This window comes from Taeniopygia guttata, chromosome 4 (genome assembly GCF_048771995.1).
Source record: "Taeniopygia guttata chromosome 4, bTaeGut7.mat, whole genome shotgun sequence".
In the NCBI taxonomy this organism is placed as follows: domain Eukaryota; kingdom Metazoa; phylum Chordata; class Aves; order Passeriformes; family Estrildidae; genus Taeniopygia; species Taeniopygia guttata.
Window position 1 is genome coordinate 32,999,018 of NC_133028.1, and position 26,956 is coordinate 33,025,973.

Genomic DNA, 26,956 nt, shown 5'->3' on the forward strand with positions numbered 1-26,956 from the left:
TGCCCTGCAGATCCTTTTCTCTCTGTCTCAGATGGTGACGGAGAGAAATAGATGAACACAGTTCAGCAAATTTCCTTGCTTTTCTCAGCAGGGAAGCTTGCACATGGTCGAGCATAGCAAGAAACATGATTTCCACAGGGCCTCAGGCAGCAGCCAAACTTCACAGCGGGGGATGAATCCATGGCCACTTCTGAGTCTACAGAACTGCATATAACACAGGCCTCTCATTATAAGCTGGACAAACCTCTGGAGACTTTCTGCTGTTGCCATATTAACAAGAAATGAGTGGTTTGCATATGTCACAGGAGCACTCTGTTAAATAATACTGCCTTGTATTATGCATAGTTGTATGTGTGCATTTCTCTTCTGATAAGGCACGGAGGAATCAAAGGGAGAACAAGGATTTACTGTATGAGGCTTCCAGCACCATGTGCAAGGCAACACAGCTTGTGACAGCCACAGTGACATCACTAAGCTGGAAAATAAATGGCAGTATGAGGTTCAGCTTATTTTTCAGCGTTATCTTACATGTTTCAGAAGTTGCTCCTACCACTTTAATGTAATTCTCTAGTAGATTTCTCACACATAGAGTCACTTTTAATAGATTTGAATTTTTTTGATCTTCACTAAAGTCTACTCTACTCCTTTGAGAAAAATCTTATTACTTTGAAGATATTTCTCTGCTTGCCTGCACTTTGAAATTCTTTCTAAAACAATAAAAGCTCTAAATATAAATTAGTCTTAAAAAAATGATTGCATAGGTAGGTTGATGATCATTCACCATGCCATGTAAATCATAAAGCACAGACTGCATGACTAAAGATTGGTAGACTATTCAATTTTCAGGCACAAAATGCGAAGTCTGAAAGAGAAATATACATATCTTGGTTCCTTAAGAATAAACAATGAAATCAAAACCAGTCACAAGTATGACACATTAGGCAGTTGAAATGAAACTGTCCATGATAATTAGGAAAAACTGACAATTAGAAGAGACAGGTAATACAAAAAAAGAGTTATGAGGAATATGTACAAAGGAAAATACTATGGCCAGCATCAATAAAACTCTCAGACTTATCAAAATATAGTTTCATTTGGTTCTTAGGCAGAAAGATTCTTGTATATGTGATCATGGTAATGAAATCAGTTCCTTGTGGACAGTAACTAGAAATAATGTTTAACACTCTTCTTAAACCCATAATTTTAAAATCAGAATGTCAGATAAAGTAGAAGAGTTTTGAAAGAATTAACTGATGAGTTCGCAAATTTTTTTCCAGTATGTGTGGGAATTAACTGGGCTGAAATTTTAAATTTCCACAGTCAAAACAGTAACATATCTGTGAAATTATCTATTGGAAAGTCTCTGTAAGTTTGGGCCAGGGGCCTTGTCAACAATGCCAGGTAAAACACTGAAAATTTAAAGGTATTATAAAAGATAAGAAAGAATATAATGCAGCTGATGTTAGTCAAGAAGGGTTTTTAAAGAACAGGTTTCATCTAAACAAAACTGCATTTTTCTTATATTTACATATTTGATTGATAAAAATTTTACTGTGAACATAGAAAATTTTGACTTCAATGATATATATGACTTGATAAAGCAGAGAATCTTGCTTACTCTATACAATCATTTTTACACATAATTAACAGAGAAATCAGTGGTTAAATAGTATATTTTAGAATCAGAAAAAAGGGAGTCATTACCATGCGTATGACTCTAAATTTTTACTTTCGCCCTTATATTTTTATTACTTTATGGCAGGTATACAATGGTAAAAGAGATGAATTGAAACATCAGTTACGTAACTAATCTAGTATTTCTTGACCAATTTTTATACAATAGCCGTAAAAGACATTAGAAATGAAACTGCAATCATTTAGTCTTTGGCTCTCAATGGATTTGTTGTACGACTTGTACTTCAGGATATTTAAGAACTACTGCAAATGTAGCAGTCAAAAACTGTCTAATGATCAACCCATGACACTAACTAAATTCATTACATTTCAGATGAATCTTGCCAGTCATCTGAGAGCACACTTCAGTTCCCCAACATTTTTTCTCATACTTTGTATGCCCAGAAACCTATGACTGTCTGTTTTCTACCAAGATTTCAGCATGGAGCTTCATTTCTTCCCACTTCAACACCTTTTTGAAGGTCAGAAAAATTTAGCTAACTCAGCTCGTAATATTTTAAGGAAGTAGTGTGGACAAATGTTTTCATTTTATAGTTTAAAGATAGATAGACCTGAGGTCTACCTACCCTTGATGATCCTTCTTATTTGCATTTCCATGTGTTTAAAGAATATGTTTGTTAGAAATTTTAAATGTAAACATAAGGCATTACGTAGATTTTATTCTTTTTAAATATTGCTCTGTGGCTGGATTGTAGTATTTTTCCCAGGATGAAGATGAAGACTAGAAGGAACTCTATTAATTCTTCCAGGAACAAAGGACAAGGAAAATTGAAAAAAGGAGGCATATTATTCTACATACTGTAGAAGTAATAAATTGACAGTGCAAAAAATCAGAATTTATCAAAAAGACTTCATCCTTGGAAAAATAACATTTCTAACCCAAGAAAAAATGTAAGAGAAACACTGAGGAGGAAAAAAATAGGAAAAATGAAAATAAAAGAAAGCAAGGAAGGTAGAAAGAAGGTTTCTGAGCCTTTTCCTCATTTTATTCCTTTTTGTTCTGATGTTTAATCATGCAGATAATTGTGACAGGATCTTCCACTATAATGTGCTTCTATCAAACAATAATAAACCATTTGATAACTTTATTATTTTCCAACAGCCATTAAAATAACTAACCTATATTTCTGTGAATTGTCCACAACATACACAAGTGAGGAGCGTGGACACTGCCTAAAACAGCTCTGATCACTATAGTCAGCTAAGGGTATTTAAATATATCTGAAAATATATTTTGCAAACGCTCTACAGGAGCATTTGGCTACTGGGTTGTTCTTAGTGCATTCTGAATTGTCACTCTGCCATCACAATCTGAAAAGTATTCCTGAAAAACAAACAGTACAAATTTAGGGAAATAGCCTCAAAAGTTACTCTCTTCCTCTACCTTCCTGTTCTTAAAAAAACATTTGTTACAAATAGAAAAAACTTATTCATAGCATTTAAATAAACACTTCCACAAATCGCCAACTGAAAGAAATATAAGGCGCTAAGTGCTAAAGACAGTAATACATTTCATAAAAGAACATGCCTCTAGCTAATCTCTTTATTAAGATTGAAAACATCCAGTCGAGACTTTAATTACTATTCAGAATTTCATATTTCTTTTTACTTTTCTTCCTTCTAAGCAGGAGGAATCTACAGGTGCCCTTGAGTAACCTTCCTTTTTCCTCTTCATACAATTTTCATAGAAGAGATGCCCAAAATGGACTTTAACAGTCAAGGTAAAGATGTACACCAATTTATGTAATATTGTAATATTTTTCATAATATTCCCTACACAGCCCAAGTATTATTCAGTTTTTTGACCTCTGATACATTTTAAGCAGATTTCCTCATTGAGCTGCCCACAGTGATGCCTAGATCTTTGTCCTGAGAGGCTATATCTAGTTCAGTGTCCCTTAGTACATAAAAGTAATTCACTCACTGCACTGTGTGCTGCTTCCCTCTTAGGGAGGATGAATTTCATCAGTCACTGCTGAATTTATTTTCATTTGATGTGTCAGGTTCTTATGGTGTTCTTCATAATTCTCCTTAGTCTTCAATTATCCATATAAACTTTCACCACTGGCTAATACTTTCTTCTTGGTAAATTGCTCCCCACTTCTAGGTTTTTAGCAGCACCAGGTGCAATGCATATTCTGGAGAAAACCAATTGTTAGCAACCTTCCAGACATTAATTTATTTTGCTATTTGCAGTAAGCTTCTGCCAGATAACATGAGGGAACTAAGAGATTTCCTTGCATATGTACATAATTACTCAAAAAAATTTTTAAAATCCTTTGCAAAGTCTGAAGGATGCATGCTGAAACTTCATAGTCAAGACTACATGTAAATAGGGATTTCATTGTACAGTCTACAAAAAATGGCATATATTTTACTTCTAATCTTTTTATCTCTTTTATTTTATCAGTAAATCTCTTGGCATTGGGAATTCTACATTGCTCCGGTGCTTGGAGAACGCCCTAGTGTTCTGAAGACAGTACTGGAATTTAAAAACAAGTTTTAAATATTTTGTCAGCTCTCATGCTGATAGAAAACTCATCAAAGAAAGAGTGTCTTTATTAAAGCCTTCAACTTTCTAATGACATTTCTTTTAATTGAATTTTATTACATTTCTTTAAATTGAATTCTAATAACCACATATAGACATAGGTTCTGCAATTGTCCTTAGTAGTGAAGGAAACATTGACTTGACAATAGAAGAATAATTTGCAAATGTTTGAATATTGAGTCATTTATGCTGACATCAATAGAATGCAGGTATTTAGCTCTAAGATATCCTTTTGGAAACAAACTGACTTTAGCATCCTATTACAGTTGAAGTAAATGAAAATTGCTTATGCTCAATATGTTACCAATACAGACAATACTTTAACCAGAACTATGGATGCCTTTCACAATGGTTTCTGATGTTCTCTATAGAAAATTAGTTGGTAAAAAGAAATCTCTGGCAAACTTTATAAAGCTTCCAAGATTTTTGTTTCATTTTGCTTCTCAGTCACATGGCAGCTTGTCTGAGGTTTTTTTGCTCTCTTAGCTCATACTTGAAGTGGTAACTTCTTTAGAGATTAAATCAGGAATTAAAGTAACACTGGCAACAGTTTTGGAGATATTTCTATATGTGTAATTTCGGTGACTGTATTAATTAAAGTTACATTCAGTTCTGAAAATGTTTCCACAATTTTTTGCAACCTAAGGCAACTTTGCAGGCTGTCTGGTAGTCACAAGTCAAATTCGATGTCTGCATTTTTCTGTTGATGTCTGTTGATGTTCATTGTTGATTTACATGCCAAAGTTCCAGTAAAATCTATGAATGTGAGTCATAGAGCAGCACTCAGAGAACGCTCATGGCAGCAGAAAAATAAATATATATATAGTCTACCTGTCTGGGTGCTTCAAAGGAGTAGTTTAGGAAAACAATCTTATGATTACTGATCCATTACCACCATGTGTCTGAATTAATGTCCATTTTTTTTTGGTCATTTTACAGCTTCCTTGTTACTGCTCCTGGCTTATATCGCTAGTGGCCATATGGCCCAAGGAAGAGAAATACCTTTATAACTGCAAACCTGCTTTATATATCCAAATTGAAGTGTGAATAGCACAGTCATATGATTGGCATGGTACTATTCTCACAGATTAAGATTTGTTGAGGCTGCCAAGAGGCAATGTTAGTGCATGAAAGCTTTTCTATTATATTAGAATACCAAATCCAGATTGTCAAAATTGCTGTATATTCCTATTTTAAAATTTATATATTGTCACTTTAAATAGGAGACATTCATAGATCCCATGGTTTCCAGTTCTGCAATGAATGCAGCTAGAAAGGGGAAAAGAGAAGCTGAATACATACAGCTCCAGCTTTTGCAGCTACAATGATGAGGCAAGAGTAGTGGGGAAGAGGCACAGCACCCTTAACGAAGGGACCTCAACCTTTCTGCTTCTGAAAAAAAGATCCCATGGATTGTTATTCTGCTAGTGACTGCAACAACCCTGAACAAAGTTTCACAATTTTGAGAAAGATTTCTGTTCAATAGTAGCATCACCATTGCAGCTTGTTTCAAGTTACTTTAAAGGTGTTCCATTTATGTGAAAAGGCAATTTCTCTACCAGTTTGAGAAATAGAAACCAGATCACTATAACTCAAGTAAATTCTTATGTTCATGTAAGTCTTCATATCTACATAGGTTATAACATTTAAAATCACATTAGGAAACTAAACTAAGAAAACTAAAATTCACTGTTACACTCCTGATGAAAGCTTAACTTCGGGCAGTTCAATTGCACGTCAAATTATTTCTAGTCTGGAGTTTTTGTAATTGATAACAGAAGTTTCCAGGAAGTATGAAACCTCTTCTCTATGTTAAACCAGTAAGGCACCTTTTGCATATATTTTACTGACATTTTTATTAGCATTTATCTATCTCTATAAGTGCATACATTCAAATGACAATGAGCACTAATTTAATTTGAACACATTTGTTAGATTTTAATCTTAAATACCAGAAGCAGTGCTACATGCTTTGTATTAAGGTTATGAGAGAAAACAATTGTCCTTGTGTAAAAATGTTATTTAAAATTATCAATAACTTATAATTATAATAAACGGGAAATTACTAATAGGGTGACTTTCTTAAATCATCTCAGTAAAATACATAGTGAAAGTGAAAGAAACCCAAATCAATATACAACTGTGAATAACTATCATGAAAGCTTAAGTACTCTCCAGATTCAAAAGGAACTCATTAATGTTTGTATAGCTTTACTGATGAATGGCAAGTAGCTTATTATACCTAGATAATGGCTATAACCAAGATATTATCTGAAATAGTTAAACCACACTTTATGTCTTTAGGAAGGATACTTCAGCTCCATGAATGAGCCAACATTGTTTATTCAAATGGGAATATGTTCAGCAGCCAGGAAGCAATGCAAGAGGATGAAGTGTTCTCTATTGGATTAGAATACCTAGATGAGAATGTTCAAATTGCTTTCTTTCCTCAATGTATATGTCTGTTCTTTATTTTATATATTGCTATACTATGTGATTCACTCATGAATTGAATGAATATGCTGTCCAACACCATAAAAAACTGCTAAGCTAAAAAGGCTGCAATTAGAATTCTTCTTTTGGGTTCAGTGTGAATAAGCCTTTGGTAAGAGAAGCTAATTGCACCTCTGACTTTCTGCCCACAGAAAACACACACTTTCTTCCTACCTAGTTAGATAAACATTTTGATGCTTATATTGGCACACTAATTTTAATGTACTTTACTATATTTAACCCTCAAAAAGGTCTGTAAAAACAAGCTCTTTCAAATAACCAAAAATATTATCTGTCTTTACCAGTCTCACAGATGAAGAGAGTATGGATTTATATTATCTCTTAAACAGTATACAAAGACATACAATACCCTACATTACTTCACGGATTTTGTTGAAGGGTTTTCTTGAATATAAGTACAGCAATTGCAGTCCAGGAGGAATGACTGTTGCAAGGACAAGAATGAGTGCACTCTGAAGCTACCCTGCTCCCTGCTTAATGGCTTTTAATTGTATTTAAAAATGAAAATAATGCATCCCACAAAATAGCAGCTAGAAAACTACAGTGAGAACAAATCTAGGTGCTCCTGCAAGGAGGAAGATAGGAAGTCTAAAAAGTAAAAGGAGACTTCTAAGGGAAATCAAAGAATTTTAAAAAGACAATAAGAAAGGATTACAGATAGTTGAAGAGGAGAAGGCAATTTTTTTTTTTTAATTGGAGATGCAATAAAAATTAACTGCAGTTTTTAATGGATAAAATTATAATAAACTCCAAGCAAGGCTGCAGATTATGTCTTTTCAATTAGAAATACATTTTCTACAAACTGGCAGCACCAATGCAGGCTTGGAATTTGCTTACATTTTCTCCATTATCTTTGCTTGATGAAAAAAAATTGAATGTCACATGTAAACTGAAGAATTTTAAAAAAACCTGTATTGGTCAGAATACTGCATACAATTCAGGAAGAGAGTCCTTTTTGGTCAGATACTGGACACAGCATTTTACATTGAACAAAAATTTAAGTTAATCACTAGGCATCTCTATTCCATTACTAATAGCACAAGATTCTAATAAAGTAATACAAATGTCAGAAGATCCTTTGTGATGCTGTGGTGTTTAGACAGGCAAGTAAAACATCAATGCAGTACTCATTTATGCACATAAATACAGAGAAAAAGGATTATAAACTAGCATTGTTGTATGCTTGTGTATGCATACACATGCACACACGTGTACCGGGTGTGTGTAAAGGGAGGAGGAGCATTAACAAAAGGATAACATCTAGTTTCGAGAAGAAATAGTAGATTAGTGTTCAAACACTGAGAGAAAATTACATTAGAGAAATACTCTGACATATTTGCAAGTTTGCATTTAGATAAAAACCAAAGTCTAGTCGAAACGTAAGAACTGATTTACCCACTAACTCTGCTCTGCCAGGCAGAATTAGATATTAAACAGGTCATTCTAACACTTAAAAACTGACTAGCTGCAGGTCAGAAGACATTTATAAAACTCATACAGATAAAGTCATTCCATGCTCCCTTTAGATCTGTTGAAGAGCTCAGACAGAAAATAGAAATGTTCTTAGATTTCACAAATAATTAAAAGCACTCTCTTTATTTCTCCTCCCTCACTTAATTCCAGTGAGAAGCCAATTCTCTATATGACTATCAAAATGATTGATGCTAAAAAACAATAATATATTAATTTTTATATGACCACAGTTGTACAAATCTCAATGAAATACAGAGAACTAAAAGCTATTGTGGTTATGTAATTTATTCTTCCTGTTTACTCAGTGTATTGGACAATGGTGTCACGGCATGCTAAACAAACACAATGCAATCTTACTCATTTTATTCCACACTGACTGTTGTCATGTTCTGAAGAACACTCAAAGACTGAGCTCGAGAGCAGTAGTTAAAAACGGCAACTGGCTGTCAGTGGTGTAGTTTGTCATTGTTCCACAGACAAAAGGCAGACTGTCACAATAAACAGCATTTATTCATTTCAGATTTGTGGCTTAGGGCTGAGGAAGGGGAGGTGTCATTCGTAGTAATTGTAAAACACATAAATAATAATAGTAGTCTGCAAATCATTTATCAAAGAAAACAGTGGGAGTTGGCAGTGATGGAGGCAAGAAAATGGATGCTTCCAGCACAACCTAATTTACAGCTATTTTAAAGAACCACATTTTTTCTTTCATAACAGTAAAATGGAATGTTTTGTATTAACTGCTTATGTGGTGGGTAAGCAAGACAGAGCAACTAAATCATGACTTTAACAACTTATTTTTAACAAACTGCTGAGTAGCTTTCTGAGCAGGATCACTCTCGGCTGCTGTCAATTTCATTAATGTAATTTCACCAATTAAAATTCTTATTGATATTGGAATCACCTCCTCTAGCTTTTTTTGCTTAAAAATTGCATTTTTTAAAGAAGTTATACTTCTCTGTGAAAATAGTCTGGATTGGTATTTGAATAGAAGAGGCTTCTTAACTGAATATTTACGTCTGTTTTTTTCAGGATGATTCTCAAATCCTAATAATCAATATTTGTTATATAATTTAATGGGCTGAAATTATAAAGCAAACAAATTAATGTTGTTGAGGTTGGCACTAATTTTTTTTTTTTTTTTTCATTTGAGTGCAGATTTTCAGGCAGCTATTATCATCCTTCTCTCTTGTAAGCTCCTGTCCTGAACTGCAAGGCTGAAGTCCTAGCTCAGTGACACATTTTCACTGGATCATGACACTCCCCAGCCAACCCTCTGAGGATCTGCAAAAATCTGGGAAGAGAACTGAGAAAAAAAGACACCAGCAGCTGAAAAGGTGTTCCAAAAGGAAAGTACTTATTCACGACTGCATGATCAAAGTCCTGCTTCATCTCATAACCACTCCTGCTACTGTCCAGAGCACTGATAATATTTATTAGAGAGCAATCTCTCCTTACATACCCAGAAAAGACAGATGGATATGAGTTTTTCTCTGGCGAACCACACAATGTTCACCAGATGGAAATAATGCTCCCTATACAGTTTTTCAGGCATTTTTGCCTACAAATCCTTCCCTCCCAGCATGTCTCAAATCCTATCAGGAACAAGGGCATAAAAGGGCTAAGGAAAGGACAGGTATGTCAGAGGAGCTGAACTTGTGTTTCAGAATGGATCTCTTCCATGAAAAATCCTATATAGTTTGCCAAAGAACAGAGTGAAAGAGATGGCCTGGAATGAAAGAGCAGAGCACAATATCAGTATTTCAATCAGGAATGTTATCTCAGCTGTTACTGCTTTGGGTATAGTAGAGAAGTAGAGCTCAGGCGCTGCAAGAAGGAATGTCTGGCAGTGCAAGGGTAGCCCACTGAAGGTGGGTGCACACGACCTGATCAAAGATAAGCTTTGGCATTCTTGCCATAATAAGACAGGATTTTTCTTAACTGATTTTAGAATTGGAAAAATGCTAGGTTTGTCAGGACATGAATTTATGAGAACATGAGAAAACACATATAAATCTTTTTTTGTTTAATATCTACAGCTACATGAAACAAAAGAAATAGTAAGCTGAAAAATAAATGTTGAAAAAATAATTGATAACCGCCTTTTAGAAAATATTAGTAAAAAATATTTAAAGACTAAAACATCTTATAAACAGAAATGGCAAAATTTTGGATTAATTTTAAATAAATGAATACAAAAGGAGGGGTTTAGTCCTTTCAGAAGGGACATTTTCAGTCCAACATCAACTACACAGCTGTAACCTTCAATTAAGGTGAGACAATTACATCTAATCTTATTGCTAAAAGAACAAACAGTTAACTTGAAAATTTTAAACCACAATTCGTTCAAAATTACTTAAGCTTCTGTGAGAGCAGTTAGAAATCTAAGCATAACACTTCTAGTCGCAGAAAAGATCTATCTTGAAATAATGAAAATATTCTTACCCATATTATCTAGATTTTGTAGAGGTTCTCTTGAACTTTCCCCAACCCCTTTCTATCAGTCTTTAGATAATTAAATACAAATATATGAGGGCATACAGTACTACTCTTCTGGGTTTGGAACACAGCCTTAATTCAGCTTAAAATGAGAAACTAAATATTCATAGTATGCCTCTGTCTTATGCAATTTACTAAGATATTTAGCTTCCTTCTCTTACAAAATTTCCCTCCCCTGTTTTGTTACAAAGCCTGGAATGATACAGTTGAAAAGACTGAACTTTGTGGTGCATTTTCTTGGTTAACTTTTGCCATATAAGGAATCTTAAAAATTCAAAGTTATTCTTCTGTAGTCATCTTAAAGTCAGTCTCTTTTACTTAGGAATGAAAGCTTTTATATTTGAATATATGATTTTATCCTGGGCTCAGTCAGGTGCATGGTGTTTGTCACTTCCTGTACGCAGTTACTCAGAGTGACAAACACATGCAATCATTAAAGAGTGATGATAACCTTCATTCTAATTGCATTAGCACAGCAGCCTTCTCAAATGAAGGTGATTTCCCATAACAGGAACAGCTCAGTGCAGATGTAAATGGATCAGCGGTGTCACTCAAACTGTGATCATGGCCAGCGTCCGACAGTGGACAATCACTCACGCAATAACACAATCACTCTGCAGTTAATGCATGTCACTACTGATTTGCAGGGAAATCTCTGAAACCAGAATTTGCATGGTCTATTTGAAACTTGCCTGAGCTGAATACCTAGCGTTTAGCTTTCTAGTGGGAGTTGTGACACTAGCACTGCTCACAGCAAACTGCCACTGTCGTTTGTTCTGCTTCAGCGCTGTTTGACTGTCACAGCCTGTCATGTAGGAAGAAAGCACTGCATCTAACCCCCTGTGACAAGGTTTAATCACCCCTATTACTCCTATTGGCTGTTCAAGCCACCTTGGGGTGTGCAGCACACAGTTATAGATCTCAAAAATCCTTGCTTTATAGATGGAAAGGCTAAAATTGGGTCCGAGTCAATCAATCTTCTAACACACCATTCAAAGGAAGTAGAAGAATTAGATAAATAATAATGCAAGCAGTGCTCAAGATAATTTTTTTTATTTTCACATCATTAGGAATACTAAATTATTTATTTTACTTCATGATTACTTTTTAAATGAATTCCAGTTATTCAAATTCTGAATGTTATTTCTTTCTAGGAATCATTGCTAGAATACGGACATACATGCAAGAGTGTCACATTTGAAATTGATTTTTTTTATGCCAAAATTAAGTGTCAAAAGAAAATGTTGTATAGCAAGGTATACCTGTATACCTTGTATATCTTAATGCTGAGTCAAAGGGCAAGGAGAGGAATGCTTAGAATAAGCTTTGTTCAAAGGAAAAGTTTTACTTAAGTTTTCCTCATACAAATTAGCATTAATTATTAAAACTTCATATATGCCTGATCTATCTAAGGAACGAATTTCACTGATGTTCTATATGAAAACTATCTTCAAGATAGTTTTAAAAATGTCCTTTATGAGACTGCAGTCCAGATTATTTGTACTTAAAGCCTGAATGACACATGGATCAGCAACTGAGAGTAGCTCAGCTAGTTAGATCATGGTGCTAGTAACCCTTCGGGTCCTTTTGCTTAGTTAGCTATCCAGAAGCCCAGGTAACACACACCAAGCACATTTTTGCACATCAACAAATCTGTTTGCTTGAGCTGGTCCTATTATATTCAAAGTCTATTTACTTGGATAGAAGAAAATTATTGCAATATGAAAATATATTAACCCATTGCAAGTTTGGCTTTAGCAAGGTAATCTAGTATTACAGACTTGACTTCCAATTACTCCATCAGGCTAATCTTAGGCTTGATAAATGATGCTAGTGTGAGTCTTCACCTAGAGAGATTCTTAGGGTTGAGATCACCATTAACACAGGTGTTATTTCAATTACCATGTATTTGTAATGATCACATTTGTTTTGCAGAGAGTGGGCAGGAAATGAGTTATTTGACAGAGCAGATAACTTTGTGGGTCAATAACCTAGCACAAGGATTTATACCCTTAAATCCCTGCTTTAGCCCAGTTCTGAAAATAGATGAGCAAGTGCACATCCTGCAGAGTCAGAATAAATATTCATTCTGCTTTCATCATATACCTGCAGAGGTCCCTACAATAGGAATTAAATTTTCTAAAAGACAAACATAAAAAAACCCCTCACTGTCAGGCAGAGCTGCCAGTACTCTTTTTTTTATTGGGATTAAAATGAATTTTCATTTCTAACTAGTATTTCAGGTGAAATAAAACAATCTTGGGCCAGAGCATTTTAGAACTTGCAAAGAGCATGAGAATGTGTAGAAGGGTAAAAGTGCATTACATAAGGGTTTTAATTTTTCATGAAAATTCTTTCTAAAGGAAAGGTGGATTTTTTTTTTCAAATATAAACACACTTATTTATGTTTCTTCTGGCCACCTTAGGGGAAAAAAGACCCAAAACCAAATTCCAGCTGCCAATGGTGTTTTAGTGTTCCCTTGATTCTTTCTCTGAATGACTAAATGCAAAAGACACTTCTCTGTGTAAGATGAATTCATAGAGCTGACAGCAGCTTGTGCCACTCACCCATGTACACTTCTAGCCTGTTCTTACTCCTCTAGTTTGATACTGTCAATTAGACTAACACTACCATGAGTCTTACAGATTTTCCGTCATTAAAGACAAAAAGTAATTTATGTTTTCTTATATCCATCAAACACCTGTGAAGTAGCACCTAGAAATAACCATTTATAGCATCTATCCAGCTGAATACAGATAGATGTGAGCTGCTCAGCTAAACCATCTCAGAAAACTGCATGTCCATACTTACTGCAATGCCAGTTGACCAGCTACAGGTTTACACTACACATGCTCTCCTTTATACCTTCTGTCTGCTAATTTGGCTGATGTTCTGTTCCCACAATTTGCTTATCAGTTCTGAATGACAATAAAGGACAAGTCAATACCACACTGTACTTTCTTTCTGTATGGTAATTTCACCCTGAAAGTAAGTTCATAAAATTTGAATCCTGGGCCACCTATCAAAGAAACCTGGTTTCTTGAATTGTCCACTCATATAGAGTAGTTTCAACAATTTTCATCATTTGAAAGGAATAAATGTTTTTGGTACTTTTTCTACCTCAAGGTGTGACATTGACAATAAAACAGATAAATAATAAACCTAAACCTTTCGATCCAAGTTTTATTTTTATAAATAAGCAAAAATATTCTATGCAAAGATATTGATATGAATCTTTGGATATGAATCATAATAGCAGATTTTCACATCAGGTATTTGGTTCCATCTCTGAACTCTGAAGCCTCTGTGGTGTGAATGGCAGCAGGAAATGGCTTTCAAACTCTTCCTAACAGATGGAATAAAATCTGCCAGGTTATTAAATTTCTACACAAATATTTTTAGTTTCCATTTCTAAATCCTTGTTCTTCTTTTGTCATAAAATATGTCATTGCTAATCACATCTCGGAAACATTACTAATTTGAAAATAGAAGCTTGAAATGGCAGTTTATTATTCTTTGCCCTGAACATTTTTGTTGATGCTTGATTCTTTTGCTAAAATTATGCAGTATTAATACAGATTTGTGTACTAAAAAATGGAGAAGGTTAGTCAAAACATCAGCTGAAAGGACTTACAAGCTTTAAAATTATTTTAGTGATGAACAATTGCTGTGAATTCTTATCTAGATTGCAGTCTAAGATTAAAGCAAACTGCTGAAAGTTAACAAGTAGAAATGGCCTAATAACTATGAAAACAAAAGCAAATGCCTTGACTGTCTGGGGTAAAGCATATCAGAAGTGAAACATACTTTATTTTTTGATGAATTGTACTTGGGAAGAATAGGGAGCTACTCAGCTGTTGAGAAAATTAAACCAATTGTTTCCTCCTGTGAACTGTGTCATAGTGACAGATTTTCTCAGTGTACAAAGAATCCTTTGAAGGCAAATTTGCTTGTAATTCAAGTGTTATGGAAAAAAAAAGTCTCTTTGTTCATGTTACTAACAGAAACACCCACCCTGCTCTTACATGAGGTCTATTATTACTGATACATCTACACTACAGTACAGAAGTGATGACAAAAAAAGAAAAAAAAGGAGCATTAAACATGGTTTGCAAGTATTATCATAGCAAACATGGCAACACTAAAAGGAAGTATATTAGCTGTAATGTGACTAGGTCAGCTGGCAAATTCTGATGTTACTTAAGGACAACAAACTCCAATCAGCTAAGGAGTCAATCTTGCAACTTGCAAATTTCTCCTGTATCTGGCTTTCAGTAATGCAAGTCAGCTTGAGATTGAACAAGAAAACACAACCAAAGGAGAAAAAAATACAAAGGAAAGGAAAGAAGAACACACAGAGATTTAGATTGGAGCGGTACTGTACATCAGACCTGCAACATCTGGAAGACATATTGATTTACATTACTGCTGCAAAAGCAATGTAAAAGAATGAGAAAAGCCCCTATATTTTAGTTCAGTTCCATTGAATTAACAAGTGTGAAGAAATAGTTTTGTGATTTTTTTTGATACCACTAACATGACTGATGCCATTCAGCTACAGACGAATAAATGTATCAATGGATAAGGCTTCTAACTTCTTCCAATTAAGGGATGGAACCTGAACTTTTTCCAGTCGGGCATGTAAATTGTGAAATAACTTTACAACATGGCCTATAAGGTGTGATTTCTTAGCATAATATTTTGGTCGGAAATATTTTACATTGTAAATTTTAATTACATGGGGTTTTATACTTATATGACTGATGAAAAAGCAGGGAAGTATCAATATTCATCACTTTTTTTTCACATTTCCAGCTATTTACAGTATCTTTGATTTTGTGCTTTCTAGCAGAGGAATATAATGGGAGATCTTTCACAATCCTGTATTTTTATCTTCTTATTGACTTTGCTTTTGAAGATGGGGTAAAAATAAAATAAAACTTTTTAAAAAGTATTCATCTAAAAGATGAATTTGAAGGGCTCTATAAATATGTCTTCTGAAAAAGTGTCAATAGGGAATGATGGGAAAAAGAACAATGTGAAAAATGTGTTTTCAAAAAGTAAAGGTGTTAACAAAGCCTACACTAAATGCAAGGCTCCCAGTTAAGAGTAATTTCACGTAGCCCTTTTTTTTCATGGGAAACAATTAGACTACAATTCGAAGTAAGAATTTAGGGAACATTTGTTCCTCAGACCTTTATGTTTTCTGTTTATTTTAGGAAGGCATGGTATCAAAATGGCATCTTTTAAATTTCTCAGAAACATCTGTGTTCTATTGATTTACAATAGAAATCTAAACATAACATATTAAAGAGAAAATGCCTCTTTTCTGTGATAGCCTTTGCAACTAAGTCATTTACTGGAGGAGCATTCAGGTATAGGAAAATTATAATGCGCATTTTTTAAACTTAGAATGTAATATTTTACAGTTATTGCAATATGATACTGAATTGTTTAAATTACAGCATAATAATTTATTCCTGCAGCATTCAGTGGCACTAGGCCTTTGGCCTCTTGCCTAACAATACACTAGACAAGAATTATTACATTGTAATTCACAACCTGTCACGCCTTATTGCTTAATTAAAGCATAACCCTTCATGACATGACAAGCAATTTGACTGTTACCATAATAGATTATTATCCCACATAACTTATTTTAGTTTTAAAACAGCTCTTCTTTATTTCCTTTGCATATGTACCGAGAATTATCAGAACAATTACATAGATGCGTCTTTACCTGTAAAGTGTTAATAGGTGTAGGAAGAATAGCTAACAACATAAGGTTGTATTTTTTACTGGAACTATTGCTTGAGTAAATTTGGGCACTTCTTTATGCTTTTCCATTTTACTTTGGGAATTAAATCCCACAACACTTTTTAAAACTATTAAGATTCAAGTCTCCGATTAGGTGGCTGCCTATATTTTATTGTTGAGCTTAGCTACCTAAATGATGAAGTTATATTATTTTGGTGAATTCTACTGGGGTACTGAAGAAACAATGCAGCTGATGTTACAGTGTCTTTCAAGTTACAGACAAGGAAGTTGCCAGCTTAATTTTGTTGCAATACAGCAGTTAGCTACTCTGTGTGGAACATTATGTAATACGAAAATCATATTTTTCAGAAATAACTCTTTCAATCACTTTTTACTAAGGTCTCTCCCTCTTCGCATTTCTCAGACTGAAGCTTGGTATAATAAAGAAAAGTGAATCTGTTATTAAAACACATCTGATTATAACTAAAAATTGACTAGGTGAAATTCTTTTGCAAAAAGTCAATTACAAAACCCATTGACTTAAGCAAAACACTGTTCATGAAATGAAAGGAAAAATGTGTCAACAGCTGTAAAAACACACTTTAATATTTCAGCTTGCATTCAAAATATTTTAATTACTAATTCATATTTTATTAATGCCTTCACATGTGCAATACAACACAGCCATTTGGCTATGAATAATCCTTTGGTTTTGGCAACTACAAGTTAAAAATTAAAATGTAGAAACATGAAACACTGAAGATTTGTGTGAACAAAACCCTGGATTTCTTGAGAAGACATATAGGCAATGCATAAAACATGCATACAAAACAATTTTAGCATGGGAATTGTATATACCATACCTAATAGGTGTCCTACCAGTTTCACATAATATCAAGGTGCAATTTAATGAGGTTCCACTGAACTCTGTATGTCTTCAAGGTGACTGGGTTGTCCCTGGAACGCTCTCCACTATAACTATAAAATGTCTATGATGTGACTGTGATATAACTGAAACAGCTGCAGTCTTTGATCATATGCTGGCAGTTTATGTACAGATGCAGAATGTGTAATAAGGCCACACTTTATTAACTTGACTGATGTTCTGTTATTTTACTGGTTCCAAAAGCCAAAGGAGACTAGGTTCCACCATGTTGCCCTGAGAATAATTTATTGTTGCAGCTATTCAAAATGAAATACCTATCATTAAAGTCTAATTGATTACCAAAAGCAAGAGGCATACATTGGCCTCAAGTTGATCTGACATTTGCTATGGTCTTTAAAGCTACTCTTATATCTAGAACTATTATTTTGAATTAACACAAAATACATTTTAACTGCCAGCACTCTGAATGTATGCATGCATTTCCTGTTAATAGCTATTTCTACATAGATACAGTCTAGTGAAACTTAGAATGAGTTTTTACCATTTCTTAAGTATAAAAATACACAAAATCTGAAGGCATGATAATGAAGTTAGACCTTGACATGCTAGTAGCTGTATTAAGTTGTACAAAAGCATCTTTGCTCTCCTTAAGTTAAAACATCTTTTGTTTCTACCAAAATGTTTTAAACAATTCATCTTTATCAAAGTAGCCAAATTAGAAAGGAGATAGTATCCACTCTAATTTGGTTATTTGGGAAAGTTAAACTGCAATTAAAGAAAATTTGCATAAAACCTAGATATTTTTCCTCATGCATGCAATATGGAAATTCACAGCAACATCATAAATTATAGGTACATATAAAAATTTGCAGTGGGTTACTTTGGACAGAGCTATTTCACAAAGATGAAATTAACATTATCATAGAAGATCTGGTAATAGTTTTGCACTAATCCTAATAGTATGAAGTTATTCTAGATATGAAGAGCATATAAAATAGACATTTTTCTAATGATTTATTTTTTAATTCCTACTTTTTTCCCCCCCCAGCCTCCATTTACATCTCTGTACTCTTAACTCTAAATTTAAGTTTTACTTTGTCCTTATATTTTTATTAGAAGAAATAAAAAGCCTAGGATTCTCAAGTCATTCTGTACCCATACTCCCAGTTTGCCTCCTTCTGTAATCTTGTACAGAAAATAAACATTTTCAGAATCTTTTTGGGCACTTAAAGGGATTTTGCAAAATTATTGTACTGCTTTGATGGGATGTCTCTCTCTCCAGGACCTCCTTTATGTAATCCTTGCTTTGGTTTTCTTTCCAATCCCTTTCTCTAAAGCCTTTATTGCACAGCTGAAGTTTAAAACATCTCAAAAGTTAAAAGGAGCCTGGACTCTACAGTATACATGTTTACATTTTTTCCCATAGATCCCTTAATCTAGATACAAACAGCTAAATCTGTTTCAATTCCAGTTTTAAGCATATGTCAGTAAGCATTTATACTTTAATCTTCTTCAGTGTGGACATTCCCCAAGAAAGTCTAATTCCTCTAGCCCTCAAGATTAACCCACCTGATTAAAATGCTGGTTCCTTTTTAGAATCCTAAAAGATTCTAAAATAAGTCAATTTTTTCCCCCCACACCTTGAATGCTTCCCATTTCTAGAAACAAGCAAAGATACCAAGTAAATCCAAAATATAAACATTGAAGTGGAACAGTTCTTTCATGAAAATCTGATGCCTATTTAATGAGCTTCATTTTCACTTACATTTGTTATAAGTCACCAGATATTAAAGCTCTAAATAAGGAATAAATAAGCTAAAGTGTGCTAAGTTGTCCAGAAAAAAAAACCAAACAAACAAACAAAAAAACCAAACCATTGTCAGAAAAGTTTTTGAATATCTTCCTATTGTATCCTGGATTACTTTTTAAAACATAGATAAATCTTTCTGTAGGCATATATTTGGCGTCCTTTTCATTTTCCCCCCCTCAGATGCCTGTTGTACTTCCTACATACAACTTGCAATGCAATTGTTCTGCTAAGTATCTCTGATACCTTCCAGCACTCTTTATTTCTTGTCATCTACCATGTTCTTCTCAGTACCTTTTTGTGTGCTTCAGCTCAAATGACAATACTGGAAATTATTCAGTGACTTCATCTTAACTGACCCCAGAAAAATATGCAGTTAAATTAATCACAAAGAGAAGTTTATTATTGAAGTACTAAATTGAATCTAGAAAGAAATAATTACTTTAGAAATATTATAAAATCTCTGATACTGACTGTGGGTCAAAATTAAGAGAACATTTCCAGATAAGCTGCTACTCACCCATTGAAATATCTTATTTCAATACCATACAACCTCTGCTCAGAAAGTATATATTGCTATGCAACACTATTTGCGATGCAAAGCATTTCCCACTGACTTTTAAGTTATCCTTGTATTTTAATATTGAATACTGTACCATTATTCAACTGTATATGTTGAATTATAGAGTTTCAACAAAAACTCTGTAATTTTCATAGCAAAACAAATCTTGCATCTGAAATCTGAAGAGTTGACTCCTATAGGGAAAAAATTTCCATAGTTCCGCAAGATTTCCCCCCCTCTCCACCCTCAGGAGAATATGGATGGCTAAAATATAACTGTTCTTATGCTCATTTCTTCTCCTACCTTTTTTGACGAGCTGGCTGCAGAAAAGTGTATAAATGGAAAGCTCAATTAGTGCAATTTTTGTATCCTTGGATGTCAATCATGACTATTGAGAGGTGGGACTTTCAGGATCTCTGTGCATTAATTAAGAGCTCATCTCAGAAGAGTAGTCATTACACCTAAGGACCAAAAATAAATTTTAATTAGAGTCTAGAAGACAGTGTGCCATCTACTTATAAAATTAGTTCTTTAGTTAAAAATGAACAGCTATGGGACTTGATTAGTAACAATGCAAAGGGCATAAATCTACTGTATGCCCTTCAGAAGGCAGAAATATTCTTGTATTTGTAGGCCTGCCTGAAAAACTGGAGTGCACACTGCTCAGATTTCAGCCAGGACATACGAATGCCAGTGTGGTTATTAGACCCTTGTGAAATTACTGCTGCTAGGCTGATGCTGAGGGAAGGCTGTTGCACAGCTGAAGTTGGATTGTATCTCCCTCTCCTAGCCCAGACCGTCTCTGACTGCACATGTAAGAAACCAAGGCAAACCCAGCAGAGGGGGCAGAGGCGGGCACAGTGCACCAGGGTCATTCACCACTGGTACAGCACAGGCAGCTCTGCCTGGCCTGAGACGCATCAGGGCTCAAGAGAGGTTACAAACAAGCTGGGCTCAGTGGTGTCAGATGCCCAAGAGATCTCTCCTCCTGGCATCAATTATCTGAGAACAATAAAATGTTCTGCCTAGGATTCTCTAGGGAAATAAAGTGTAAATAATTGATTATATAACTTATAAATTAAAGGTAGGAAAGAGAGAGCTGGTCTGGAAAATAATGTCAGCTAATAATTCAGGCATGAACATAGGCAAAACTTACAGAAAAAATAAGTTTACATGCCAGAGAACAAGAAAAAGCCTTGTTTGGCTATGGCTGAAATAAGAAATATAATGCATTAATAAAAAAAAAAAAAATCAATACAGGACTCAGATTAGTCTAGGAAGGATGAGAAAAGACAAAAAAAAATCAAGCTCCAGTATGAATATAAAGGAAAATAAGTCATGAAAATGGTCATAAAATTTCAGTCTTACAAATATTTTAGTTTCTTGAAGGACACAATTTAACATATACTTAAAATTATATAAGTAATAAGAATAATAATTATAAAGGTTATTGAACAGAAAAAGAGCAGAATGGGAAAGTATGTCAAAAAGAGAGTAAGATTTACTATGCATCCACGAATAGTAGAAGTGTTATGACCTTCTTTATTGCTATTATGTTTCAAGGTCTTTTACTAAACTATTTGTAAATATATTTAAGTGAAATATTTTTCTGAAACAGTTGTTTGAGAAACACATACTATAAATTCTCAATCAATATACCTGAGGAGTAATGAAAAGCAGCAATGAATTTAACAGCAAAAAAAGCAGTAGCTCTTGCTGGTAGGTTGTTTAAATTGTGTTATCCTAATAAGAAAGAGTGGTGAAATTAGCATTATAGTGAGGGAGCAATCAGTCTTTAAAGACATTCAAAAAATGTGGAGAATAATTTATGCTAATGTCATTCAGAAAAGCTATGTTAATGCCATTAATAAATATTTTTAATATTTAATGACCAAATGAAATTTTATATTTGTAAAGCAATTATTTCTTGTAAATTTTTTCAGACGAGAATTGTTTTCTAGAGAATAGGCACAGAAACACTCTCTAGAATGTATTCACTTGGAATATTACTGTATTTACTACTAGATTTCATTGGGCTGCTTCAGGTTATCAGATATGCTGGCAGTGCGCACCAATGCACTCTTGAGAACATTAATACTGAAACTTGCCACTTAAATTTTAAGTTTCATTCTGTGAAATAGAGTATATGCTACTCCTATGGATTTATGTGTACTACAAAATCTGGTATTTACTTCTCCGTAGATCTAAGTTACTTTTCACATGATAACACATTTCAGGAAAGGCCATGTTTAATATTGGCTGGCACCATGGGTAGGTTGTTTTAAATGAAAAGAAAAAGGACTTTATCCAGGGCTTGTCACTTGTATTCTCTGAAGTAAAGTCCTGAGTCTTGCTGTCTGGGGTTTCCTACTAGTAACATTTAACATATTTCTTTTCAGCTGCTTCTGTTGATTAAGAGGACAGAAGAGATAATAGATAAACTAAACTCCAGAAGAGACAGAGAACTTTTGTTCCTCTGTACAATTATATCAATTTTTATAACGGTTTAATTTGTTGTTATTCATAAGGGACAATGCCAAGAGCTGAAGCAGAGGACTAGCAAAGTACAGATTGCATATTAGCAGCATGGTGCCTTCTCAGTCCTTCATGTTTCCAGGTTCGCCTCTTCTGAGCTCACACTCCAATACACTGTTTTGGAAGCCAGCCATAAAAGAGGCTAACTCAGACAATAAAATCTGGGTGATCTACTGAACTGTGACTGAGATTTGTGACCTGCCTTAAACTGAATCAGATTCAACTACAAGACTTCTTACAAGCAGCTCTCACCAAGAGCCTGGCAGAATGTCAACACAGTTGTACTAAATATTTGACACAAAACTTGCTGAGAACCACATGGCATCATGTATTGTCATGAAAGTAACTTAAAGCTGGATTAATTCACAGGATAAGAATAACAAAAAGCAGCAATTAGAAAATGTTTGTCACAGTGGCAAATATTATATAGCAGTTAAATTATATTGAACAGAAAATAAAAAAGATGAATAATACTAAAGTTACTTCAGGCATCCTCCTGGCCAACTTTGAACCCTTCACTGAGGTTTGAAAGTTTGATGCCTTGTCTGAAATTTCCCCTGTGGTTAACAAATAAATGGAAAGGTACTTCCAGATATCAATCTGGACCTAAAAGAGCTTCCATCTTTACAGTAACTTCCTGTAGTGGGAGTGTAGAGCACAGACTTGGACATGTTGGTGAGAACTTGTATTTACTTAATCTGCATTCTACAATTTGATTTTTAGTGGTGTCTAATAAATAAACTGCACTGCAGCATTGAACATTTACCTGCACATTTAGATGCTACCAGAGATATGAGCAGGGATTTCACAGTTTCTACAACAGCCAAATGCTGATGGACAGTACTGTGCAGAGGTCCTCATTCCTATTGATCAGTGCCTTTCCTGCTCCCTACCACAAAATTATTAACACTAAAAAGTACTAATATTTTCCTATTTATACTGAATTGTAGTTATTGTCTCTCATATAGTTAATACTCCAGTCTTTGGGAAAAAAAAAATTAATCATTTAATCCTGCTTTAACAGTTTTATTTTTCTTTCCTCAAAAAGAGACCAGAACAATGAAAATATTTTGATTAATTTATCACCATAGATGTGTTCTTTCCTCCAGTTAAACTAACATTTTAATAAAATTTCTTAGACTCCTAAAAAAAATAAACCTCAATGTGTGATCAGAGCCAAGACGCCTACAGCACACATACTTAGCTTTCAATCTAGAAACAGACTATAGGGTTGGAACTGAAGTTCCACAATTTATTCTTTGCTAACTGATGAAACATTTAAATGATTAGTCTTGAAAAATAACAAGAATCTGAAATTCAAGCTGAATTATCAATGTGCTCACACAAGGGGTGGAGATAAGCCAATAAACATAATACATAGCTTTTAACCCCATGGAACATTTCTTATCTTCAGTAGTTTCTGCTGAAACTGTAGTGTCAACAGAAAAATATTTATACAAGAACTATACAGAAGTGTGTAATAAGTCACTGGAAAATATAAAAGTATAAAGAAAAATAAATTAAAAATTAACTGAAAAGAAGTAGCAAAATTTATTAGAAGTAGAAAAACAAGCGGAGAGCAATTTCTCCATGGCCAGCACTGTCTACAGATCCAGGCCTCTTGCAGAAATCCATCAATTTATCATGTAGCATTGGAGTCACTTTGAAAACTATTCCATTGTAGTCAGCAACACCCAAATTGCAAATGGAAGTTATAAATCAGACAGTAGTACCACAATGTTTTCTACCGTCAAGACAAATCCACTGCTGACTAATGAATAAGAGAAGAGTTTGTTTTAAAACAAGATACACCTGTATGTGATAACTTGGTTTTCAGCATTTTGCTGCCTCATTTTAGTACACAATTAACTTTTCTATTTGTTAGCTTTTTTTTCTCTTTTCCTTATCTCAATTTCTATGTTAACTCACAGGACCACAGCAGAAAACAGAAAAATTATATAAAATTTTTTTTCTTCATTATTGAGAATTTTTTTATTTTTTAAAATTATAGTCTTACATTTTTAAAAATTGAAGAAGTTGAGAAAATTATGGTCTTCATCATAATACAAAAAAGTTTATTAATTTTGGGAAACATGAGAGGCAACATTTTAAAAATATTTTGTGTTTTTTAACTAGGTTGGCTGATATCATTACAGCTTTTTGGATAAAACCTTTCAAGAAAAAAAATCACCACAGATAAAATATAATATAGAAATTCCAGGAGTTAATAAGACAAGCATAGAAAGACTACTAATTGCAAAATTCCTGGCTGTCTGATTTCAGCTTGATTAATGAGTTCTTCCATTTGTTGGAATTTTATGATCAAAAAAGGTACTAAACCAAAAAACTCACAGAAAGGAAGGGATTAAGACAGCACTGGAAAAATGATGCAGGAGTGATACTGAGAATGAAACACGGTTGTGCAGAAACAATTGAGGTTAAAAATTAAGTACCTGAGCTTGCCTAAATTTGAGAGAATAATATGTTTTAACCAAGGTCATGCTTGTACTAAGGGTGTGCTGTCATGCTCATAGAAGGGTTTAGATGGGAAGGGGTGTGAAAAACCACCTAGCTCCAACCATAGACAGGGACACCTTGTTGGCACCTCTTCCATTTAGAGATGGAAGTTATGATTTGGAAGGTATTTCCAGAAACCTCTTAGATTGCTAATGGTCTTTTATGCTGTCCCTTTAACTGAGGTAGTTCAAGTGCCCCATGAGAACCAGGCCTACTGAATGTAGGACTGCTCCTATCTCTCTGTAAAGGGCCTCATACATGTGTTCAGGTGGCCTGTAGCAGACCCCCACTACAACATTACCTGTCCCTGCCCTCACTTTACCCTGAGCTGGAAGCTTTTGGCTGACTCCTCATCCACCCCCAGGCAGAACTCCATGCACTCCGGCTGGTCATTGACAGAGAGGGCAACACCACCACCTCCTGGCCTCCCATATCTGTTCTTCCTAAACAGTTTATATCCTTCCATTCCAACATTCCAGTCACAGAAGCCACCACATTTCTGTGATGTCAGTAAGATCATATCCTTACAGGCATGCACGTCTAAATCCTCCTCTATTACTCATGCTACTTGGTCTTTCATAGAGGCATCTAAATTGTGTCCCCGGTGAAGCTGACTTACTGGCTGAAGTGGCTAGAATTCCTTTGTGCTGCTCTTCACATGCTCTCCTGCTGGCCTGTGATACCTCTACAGGCTTCTGGGCATCTGTTGCTGGCACTAGCATCAAACTGGCAGGAGTGGAATGGATTAAAATTCCCCTTCCCTGGAAAGTTTCAATTAAAGTCTTCATCATCTTGTCAAATGTATGAATGAAGATGCTGTTGTCCTCCTCTGACAGATGAGCTCCATCAGCCCCCAGCAGACCAGGTTTCTCAAAGTGAGTCCCACAGTGTAACAGATAAAGCCTTAGCTGTGTCACCATTTGTCAATTCACTGGACTCAACCATCCCTTTCAAACCTCTTTCCTCTGACTTGCAGGACTGGTGAAAAACCTGCCTGTGTTCCAGAGTCCCTTACTGCTGCTTCCCAGGCTCTAATCCTTCTTGATACTCCTCATCCTGCTCTGGCTGCATCACTGGTGCCCACATGGAACAATGGCAGTGGATAGTAGCCAGGAGTCAGTAAACGGCTTTGTAGTCACTCGGTGTCACCCCTGACACGAGCTGCAGGCGAGCAGCACACCTCCTTAGAGGGCACCCACTTTAGGTTGCCAAATGGGTGCCTCCATAGCTCTCAGAAGAGTCACCTGCTCTTTACAACCTGCGGCCTCTTCTTAGCTGCACTGGTTATTGCACAGGGAGCACGTTGGACTGCATTATTCAGCCCCAGCAGCTCTCCCGAGGCGACGGGTCTTTCCTCTTCAGTTTGCAGAGCAGTGAACAGGTTCTGTAAGGGCACCTCAGGCTTCAAGGAAGTCTCTTTCTCCTGCTGGTCCTTGCCATTGCAAGCTTTCATTGTTATGTATTACTGCCCCCCCCCCCCCCCCCCCCCCACAATGTGTGTGCTGTTGGGGGAAGTTTTCAGCTGTTTGGCTGCAGGCTTTGGGTTCCCTGCAGACTATACTTGGAAACAGCTATTTAACTCCTTCTCAGCCTCCCTGATGTTATATAGCCTTATCACCACCTCCTGCAGCTCAGCCACCTGCATGTTCTGCTGACCTGGGCAAGTGAACCTTTTGTGATCAACCTTTCCTGTACTTGTGATGTGTTTCTGATGGGAATGGATAACACATGTCTTTTTAGGGAGATACTCTTTGTAACTCTGATCTTTGTCACAGAACCTTACAGAAATGTGTCACTGAGACAAAATAAAAATTTACAGTTGGGCTCACCAGGTTCACCCTACTAGAAAAGAGAGCAGCGTCCTAGTATCAAGACTAAGAACAGTAAAGTAAAAGAAATGGCAGCACAGCCTATCTGAAGAAAACACTTATAAAGGATGAATTGATTGACATGAAACTGGAGCAAGAATTTGAGAGCATGGCTTCAGTCTGAAGTTAGGTCAGCTGCCATTTTCAATCCTGCCAAAGTGTTGGTAAGGTTTGTTGCTTGAAATAGAAGCCTGCAAGACAGACCGGGGAAGAGACCACAGGTGCAGCTTGCCCCTGTACTGTCATAACAATAAATAAGGTTATCTGTCATGATCAAACCATCTGGAGAAG

At 35.1% G+C, this 26,956-nt stretch overlaps 1 protein-coding gene across 39 annotated transcripts in view; it reads right to left on the reverse strand.

The window, feature by feature from the left end:
- The window catches only part of TENM3 (teneurin transmembrane protein 3), a 1,292,556-nt gene that overhangs the window by 569,845 nt on the left and 695,755 nt on the right, over positions 1–26,956 (reverse strand). For 31 of the 39 annotated variants that reach the window (XM_072927753.1, XM_072927751.1, XM_072927742.1 and 28 more), the window contains one exon: positions 20,049–20,206. The exons of the other annotated variants lie outside the window; for them this stretch is intronic. The gene's annotated coding sequence lies outside the window, so the exon portion shown is untranslated. The remainder of the gene's footprint in view (positions 1–20,048; positions 20,207–26,956) is intronic. 39 annotated transcript variants of the gene reach the window in all.